Source organism: Sciurus vulgaris, assembly GCF_902686455.1.
Source record: "Sciurus vulgaris genome assembly, chromosome: 6".
Lineage (NCBI taxonomy): Eukaryota > Metazoa > Chordata > Mammalia > Rodentia > Sciuridae > Sciurus > Sciurus vulgaris.
Genome location: NC_136466.1, coordinates 61,566,529 through 61,575,621, shown reverse-complemented (window position 1 = coordinate 61,575,621; position 9,093 = coordinate 61,566,529).

Here is a 9,093-nt window from a genome sequence, read left to right as displayed (position 1 = left end):
TCAAAGCCAGCCTCAGCAAAAGCGAGGCACTAAGCAAACTGGTGAAACCCTGTAAATAAAATACAAAATAGGGCTGGGGATGTGGCTCAGTGGTTGAGTACCCCTGAGTTCAATCCCTAATACCAAAATAAATAAATAAATAAATACAGGTCAGGCACTACAGAGCACACACCTATAATCCCAGCTACTTGGAAGGCTGAAGCAGGAGGTTTGCAGGCTTAAGGCCAACCTTGGCAACTTAATGAGACCCTGTCTCAAAAAAAAAAAAAAAAAAATAGTGAAAGTGACCAGGGGACCAGGGATGTAGCTCAATAGTAAATTACTCCTGGTTTTGATACCCAATATCACGCCAAAATAAAAAATAAAAAAGACAGATATTAAACAGTAGAAAATGGAAGTTTTTTTTAAAAAATTATTCCAGAAAGTAGACCACAAAGACTAAAAAAAGAGAGAGAGAGAGAGAGAGAAAGGAGAATTAAATTTAGGAGGGTCACTTGTCAAATATCAGAGTTACAGAAATAAAGAACAGAGAAAATCTAGTGAAACAATAATTCTATAAAATTTCCAGAACTCCAGGATATATATTTTTAAACTGAAAAGGCCCAATGAGTACCAAGAACAAGATATGAAAATAATTTCACAGCAGAAACACATCATTGTGTAGTTTAAGAAAAATAAAGACTAAAAGAAGATTCTACAAAATTCCAGACAGAAAAAACAAGATAGATACAAAGAATAAGGAATGGAGTGACTTTAGACTTCTTTTTTTTTTTTTTTTTTTGGGTATCGAACCCAGGGGTGATTTTATTTGGAGACCAGGGTCTCCTCACAAAGTTGTTTAGGGCCACACTAAGTAGTTAAAGCTGGCTTTGAACTGATTGTTTTGTTTTGTTTGTTCTTTTTAGTTATACATGACAGTGAAATGTGTTTTGACATATCATACATTCATGGAGCATAATTTCCCATTCTTGTGGTTGTACATGATGTGGCTTCACACTGGTTGCATATTCATATTTGAACATAAGAAAGTTATGTCCAATTAATTCTACTGTCTTTCCCTTTCCCATCCCACCTCCCTTCCCTTCATTCCCCCTGTCCAATGTGGTGAACCTCCACTCCTCCCTGCCCCCAGCCTATTGTGAGTCAGCATTAACATATCAGAGAGAACATTTGGGGATTGGCTTATTTCACTTAGCATGACAGCCTCTAGTTCTATCCATTAACCAGCAATTCCATAATTTCATTCTTCTTTATGGCTGAGTGATATTCCATTGTGTATATGTACCACTTGGCTTTGAACTTTTGATTCTCCTGCCTCAGACTCCTGAGTTGCTGGGATTATAGGCGTGCACCACCATACCCAGCCTAGACTTCATCATTGTAATGCTGGAAATCACAGGTAATGAAGCAATGACTTCAAAATTCTATGGGAAAATGATTTCCACCATAGAACTTTCACTGAACTAAATTATTGAGTAGATCGTATCATAAGATATTTTCGGCCATCCACTATCTAAAAAAATCTCCTTCCATAATACCCTTCCTTAAAAGGCCTCCATGAAAATGAAGGAGTTCACCAAGAGAAAAGGAAATGGGATAATGGGAAACTAAAATTAAAACTCAGTGAAAGAGAGGAAATGAGGATTCCAAGGATTGCTAGCATGGAGAAATTCCAGAAGTAAAGTAACTGGTCTCAGTTGGATCAGGCCCAACAGTTCTGAGACACTAACTTGATAGCAATCTGGTATGTCTAAATGTATTGACAGGCCATTTAGGTCATTTTTGGAGAATACAAGGTTGAATTATAATGATTTTGTAGAAAATGAAGCAAATGAAAAACCAAGACTACTACTAACTCTTGGGGAAACAGAAGTTATACAGAGATTTAACAGTAAAAGCTAGTGTACTATGTAGCTGACTTAGGAAGAGCATTCACATTGTCATAATATGGTAAATGCTGACTGCCGATCTAACCAGACACATATCGGAAGATGAGAAGACAGGAATAGGGACTTCTGGGGCAGGGGAGGCAAGGGAGAAGAGAGAGCTAAATCTTCATCTCCCACAGTGGAAAACCAAACAGTTAATGTCAAAGCTGGAAAAATCAGGAAGTAACAATACTGGAGTCATTCAGAGATAGAGAAGTAAATAAATCAGCTGAAAATTTTGAAAGTGATATCAAAAGGGGATTGAGGGTCTGCTATTTTTCACAGCAAGCCTTGGAGAAGTATTTGATTCTTCAAACTATGTGAATTCATAACTTTGATACAAAGTAAAACTAAATTTAAAATGAAGAAAAAATACATCAAAGCCAGTAGATTCTAAGCAGATTGTGATAAAATGGAAGTCCAAAGCCTTTTCCCTGTGAAGCAACTTTAGGACAAGGCTGAAGCGGACCCCAAGGTCATCTTGTCCTTGCTCACAGGAGGCTGGAGACTGATTCCAGCTAGGAGGCTAAGTCCCAACACCGAGTGCCCCAGGGCGAGCGGGAGGATGGCTCCCTCCATCTCTCCTCAATGGGTACGAAGTTCCAGCTTCCTCATTTTATTACACAGGCCCACTGCCCAGTGGAGATTTGTCCCTGCCTGTATGGGGAAGGAGACAGAGGGACAGGAAACAGAGGGACTTAGATGCAACACCTTATAGGGAAATGACATAGGTGGAATCCACCTCCTACATTGTTCATAGAAGAAAGTCTGACTCAGAGGGGAAAGGAACTGACCCCTGGTCACATAGCCAGGTCTGCAGAGTCGGAAATGGCCTCTGCAGTACAGTGTTTTTGTTAAAAACAGAAGAACTCCATGCAGACTGCTCCAAAACAGCCAATTCCAGGCCTAAAGAAGGTGAATCTGAGTCATCTCCCCCTGCCCAATCCCCTGAGCCTCAAAGACTCCTGGGGATTGTCAGAACGACTCAGGAGCCAACTTCAAGGCCAACTGCCAGCCAAATACAGGTCAATGCCAGACTCAAATAGAATAATTTATGTGCTTCTTTAGAAGAAACTGTAGCTCCATTCCAGTTGTTGAGGGAAAACTCTCCAGAAGAAGAAAGGTTTCTTGCATTGTTGCAGAGGAACAGGTAGAATTTGAAAATTACCTTTTTATAACTCCCAGTGTAATAAGTGATTAGGAAAGGGTCATCAATGAAGGCCAAGGCCATGAAATGGAAACTCAGGGAAAACAGAATAGTCACTTGCCAAAGTTGCAACCCAAAGCTCTTTGCTGCTTAAAAACAGGGAAAAGTGTTTTACAATAGTAAAAACAGTGCCAATTTTCTGTCACCACTTCAAGCAAGAGGCCAAACAGCCTCATGGTGGGATAATCTGACATGTGCCTCCTGATAGAATATGAGAATATGCTAACATCGACTGGGTAATATCTTTGCCAAAGAGTCATTAACCTGAATCCACCTGGAAGTCTTAATTCCAATTTACAGTAAATTCAGAGAGTAGAAGCACACATTAAATTAAAACATTAAATGACTATAACATTGACACTGGTGGGGGTAGGTTCTTTCAGAGAATAGGCACATTGTGTGTTTAAACCTCACTGAAATTTCTCAGCAACTATTGAAAGGTGCCAGGTATGATGGTACACACCTGTGACCCCAGCAACTCGGGAGACTGAGGCAAGAAGGAGGGCCATGTCAGGGTCTACCTGTGTAACTTAGCGAGATCTGTCTCAAAATAAAATAAGGGGCAGGAGATGTAGTTCAGTGGTAGAGTACCCCCTTGTTCAATTCTTGGACTGAAAAACTAAACCAAACCAAACAAAAAACTGCCAAAAGTTTTTTTAGATTTTTTTTTTTAATGGCGTTAGGAATTGAACCCTGGACCTTGCATATACTGGACAAATCCTCTACCAGTAAAAATTTTCTCTTTTGATAGGGGGGGAAAAAACCCAGCTCCACCACATAGCATACATGTGACTGGCAAATTATTTACTTTACCTGTGCCTCACTTTCCTCATCTGTAAAATGGTCATGCTAGTAGTGCCTATACCTCATCAGGTTACTCAAAGGATTAAATGAATACACACATGACTGACACAGAAAAAATGTGCAATAAATATTAGATAGTTCAATGATACAACTTTTTCTGCAAACTTGTTAAATCTGAATCTGTGATCCTGCCTACGAGCAGAGGTTTGGAGCAACCCCTTCCTAGGAGTCTGGTCCCAAGGTGTCCTCCTGGCACTTGTCTAGGCAACTACCTGAGCTCTGGGCCCCAGAAGTATGAATTTCTTTCAGTTCACCCTGGGAACTCTCCCTCCCTGTTCTTCTCCGTGGTCCCTAAACCCCTGATGAGCAACACCAAGTGGCAGGCAGGACATGCATGCCCAGACTGTCTACCATCCCACAAGGTGGTAACTTCAGGTGTTGACGTCAGTATGGGGCCTCCTTGGACCCCAGCACACTTTGGTCATGAGCAAATCCTTTTAGTCCTTTATCTGCTATACTTGACCCAGGAAAACATACACCATCTCTCTCGGTCGTTCATTCATTCATTCATCCTTCAACAACTATTTATTGAGCATCTATTTGGTGCCAGGCACTGTTCTAGGTGCTTGGGATACATAGCAACACATGGGCATCCCTACCGGTATGGAGATTACTTCCTAGTGTCAGGAGACAAGCAAATAAATTATAATGTGTTAGAGGATGGTAAGTGCTATGGCAAAAAGGAAAGCCACTGCTGGAGAAGGCAGCCATTTCCCATATTTTGTATGGGCAAATCCTCTACCAGTTTTGTAGGGGGTTGGGGTGAACCTCATTGACAAGGTGAGACCTGAGTCTCAGGCTTAGGGAGGTGCACACCACGTCTGCAGGAAGAATTCCTGGCGGAAGGAAGACCAGAGAGCTTCCTACAGTGGGAACCAGACCAGTATGTCTGAGGGACCATACGGAGGCCAGGTGACCAGAGTGGTCACCGACAGTTCTCTGATTTTACTCTGAGTGGAAGAGGAAGCCAGGGGAAGGTCTTGAGCAGAGGAGGGCTGTTCTCGGATTTGTGTTTTAAAAGGCTGGCTCTACTTGCTGCATTGATAATCTGTTCAGCAGGGGAAGATAATCCCACCGAACTGCTGTGAAGGTCAGAGATTGGGGAAACACTTTTTTAAAAATTTGTTAGAGCTTTATAGTTATACATAGTAGTTGGGCTCATTCTGACACACTCACTCATGCATGGAATTCAATTTCAGTTCACCATTTCCCCTCCCAACCTCCCTCTCCTCCCCGCTCATCCTCCCAGCCCCCTTCTCTTCTCCTCGACTGTGCGGGACTTCCTTTTGCTTGTTTATTTATATTTGATTGGTTCTTTTTAGTTATATGTAGAGGTGAAGTTCCCTGTGGTGTATTTATATATGCACATAACATTGTTTTTAAAGACTTCATTCTGCATTACTTCCCTTTTCCCATCCCTCTGCTCTGCCTCTCCTTCTCTGTCTTTTATTTTGGGGGAGCGGATACCAGAAATTGAACTCAGGGGCATTTGACCACTGAGCCACATTCCCAGCCCTATTTTGTATTTTATTTTGAGACAAGGTTTCAATTGCTTAGCACCTTGCTTTTGCTGAGGCTGGTTTTGAACTCGAGATCCTCCTGCCTCAGCCTCCTGAGCCACTGGGATTATAGAATTGTGTCACCACATCTGGCTCCTCCTCCTTTGTTATTTTACTCTAGATTCCAGATGTGTGAGAAAACTTTCCACATTTGAGTTTTTAAGTCTTGTTTTTTTTTTTTTTTTTTTTTTTTTTTTCATTTAGCATCATGATGTTCTCCATTTTCATCCATTTACCAGCAAATGCCATAAATTCATTCTTTATGGCTGAGTACAACTCCATTGTGTCTATATACCACAATTTCTTAATCCATTTATCTACTGACCAGCATCTTGGATCCATAATTTAGCTATTGTGAATTGTGCTGCTATAATACATATTGAAGTGGCTATATTGCTAAAGTGTGCTGATTATAGTTTATTTGGAAAAATACCAAAGAGTGGGATAACTGGGTCATATGGTGGTTTCATCCCTCATTTTCTGAGGGATCTCCATACTACTTTCCAGAGTGGTTGTATGTACTAGTCTGCAGGCCCATCAACAAAGCACAAGTGTTACCTTTTCCCACAACCTCACCAATGATCATTATTTGTATTCTTGATCATTGCCATTTTGATTAGAAGATGAAATCTCAGTATAGTTTTGATTTATATGTTACTATATGTTTACTATATGTTGAACATTTTTTCACATAATTCTTGGTCATTTGTGTTTCTTCTTTTGAGAAATTTGTTTAGTTCTTCTACCTGTTTATTGATTAGATTATTTGTGGGGAGAGGTTTGGGGGGGAATTAAGTTGTTTTTAGTTCTTTATATATTCTGGATATTAATCCCCTATTGTTGGAGTAGGTGGCAAAGATTTTCTTCCATTTTGTAGGTTCTCTCTTCATTTTTTTTTTTTTTTACATTTTTCAAGATGTTGATAGACCTCTATTTTTTTCATTTATTTATATGTGGTGCTGAGGATCTAACCCAGTGCCTTACACATGCTAGGCAAGCGCTCTATCACTGAGCCACAACCCCAGCCTCTCTCTCTTCATTCTTAATTGTTTCCTTGGCTGTGTAGAAGCTTTTAAATTTGATGGCAATCCATTTATTGATTCATGGTTTTATTTCTTGAGCTTTAGGGGTCTTATTGAGGAAGTCAGTGCCTGTACCTAAGTATGGAGTGTTGACCCTGTTTTCTTCTAACAGTTACAAAGTTTCTGGTCTAACTCTTAAGTTTTTATCCATTTTAATTTGACTTTTGTACAGGGTGAGAGATAGGGATCTAGTTTCATCTTTCTACATACAGCTATCCAGTTTTGGGAAACACTTTGTAAGAAAAGGCCCTATGTGTAGTTACAATGTTATGGGAAACGAGACAGGGGCTCTGCTCTTTTCCATTCTACTGAAGAGGTAACTGAGTCCCAGCAAGGCCTGGTGACTTGCCTGGGTTGCATGTTCCACAACCAATTTAGCATCTGGGACTCCCCCACTCTTCCCCAGGACAAGGCACCATCTGTCAGGGAGGTAAAAGGAATGGCTTTGGACAGCTGCTGAGTGGGACCAAGTCCTGTCCCTGTGATTCATTCATTCAGCAATATTTATTAGGTAGCAGTTCTGTGTCAAGCAGGATCTGAACTGGGAGCTGGGACAGAGGCATTTAAAACCAACCAGTGAGGGAGGGCATGCAACATTCCCTGGTGGAGTGAGGGTTGAGTCGGTGTCTGATATTAGCTGAAGTACAAGCCACCAATGGCTGGGGGCGGGGACAAGAGTCAAGCTGTGGCCTGAGCAGGTTGCACCCTGAAGCTGCAGGCAGGGGGAGCAGTCCCCCGATTGCAAGCTGGAAGGCCAGGCATGATAGGGCTGCAGCCCTGAGTGTGGGGAAAAGAGAATGAAGAGTAAAAAGTGCAGAGGAAGAGTGGACTCAGCTCAGCCCAACTCTGGGGAGAGGGTGGGACCAAGATGCCACTGAGCCTTCACGTGTGGGTGATGGAGAAGATGATGCCGTTCATAAAAACAGGAAGTTCTTGGCATATTTGAGGAACAGAAAGGAGTACAGTGCGTTTGAGCGCAGCGAGCAAACAAGCGAGGGGAAGCCAGGAGAGGGGTTTTGGATGTCACTGATGACACAGGCTGGGCCAGATCATGTAGGCCTCGGCTTCTCGGGAATGATTGTACACAGGATGGCCAGCCAGTGGAGGGGAGGGGGCAGGCCGCTGCTGGGTCTGGCTTATTAATGATTGATGTGAGGAAGGGTAGAGATTTAAGGGGGTCAGAGTGGGACTCTGGAGGCTAGTTAGGAGTCGAAGGCGTTTAAACAGCGTGATGACTTTAGGTGGTGATGGAGATGAAAAGGAGGGGAAAGATTCAATAACTGTTTTGAAGGTGGAAATGTTAGGACTTGCTAAGGGAGAGGGGAGAGAGAAGTAAAGATGGTAGCCCTGGTGGTGGCACCAATGAGATGGCCACTGAGATGGGAAGACTGCGAGAACATATCCTGAAATAGGTAGAACCCAGCGTTCTGTTCTGGCTGGGCTCGACTGACACCCACTCGCAGACATCAAGTAGACAGCTGAGGATACCACTCTGAAATTTAAAAAGCGTGAACATATACATTTGCAAAGGCTCGGCATGCAGGCAGTGTTTAAAGCCATAGGATAAGGAACATGCTCTGAGGAGCCTCTGTGTTTCCATATTGGATGGAAGAGCCCTGAGCAGTGGGGAGAAGGACAGGCAGCTTCCATTTCTATCTCAATAAAGGTTTGGAAGAGGAAGTGATCACCTGTGTCAAATACTGCTTGGAGGACAAGCCAGACAAACAAGGGAAATGCCCACTGTCCTTGACCATGTGGAGGTCACTGGCAACATTGACCAGAGTAGGTCTGCAAATTGGGGTGAGGGGTGAATGGAGCCAGTGCTGTGAGGGGGAGCAGGGGCGAGGCAGAAGACACGCACGGCGCGGTGCGTTGCTAGCGGGCTCCTCTGCCAGGGGAGCAGCATAGTAGGGAGAGGAGACCCTCCAGGGGTCCCCACCGCAGCACTGTGAACCCCCTCACAAACACAGGACAGAGGGAACAGGAATGGCCTCTGGCCAGGTCCTGGATTGCCTCCTTGAGAGGCCAAACCAACTCCCTACACCCTCCTTTTTTCCTACTCTCCAGGACTCAGGCCATCCTCCTCAGCTTCTTTCCTTCCCTGTTACCACAGCCCCGACCCGATGGGCTGGAGGGGAGAGTGGAACTCCCAAATCACACAAGCCTTCGCTCCTGATTCTCATGGCTCCTGCCAGAGCTCTGGTCACTTCTCATTCATTCATTTTTTATTTATTTGTTTGGTACCAGGGATAGAATCCAGGAGTACTTAAGCATGAGCCACATCCCCAGTGCTTTTCTATTTTTTATTTTGAGGCAGGGTCTAATTTGCCTGGCCTGGGCTCAAACTTGAGATCCTCCTGCCTCAGCCTCCCAAGTAACTGGGATTAGAGGTACACATAGTTTTTGATGGAGTGCAAATTATTCCCATGTGGTTTCTCACTTTTTTGTTGCAA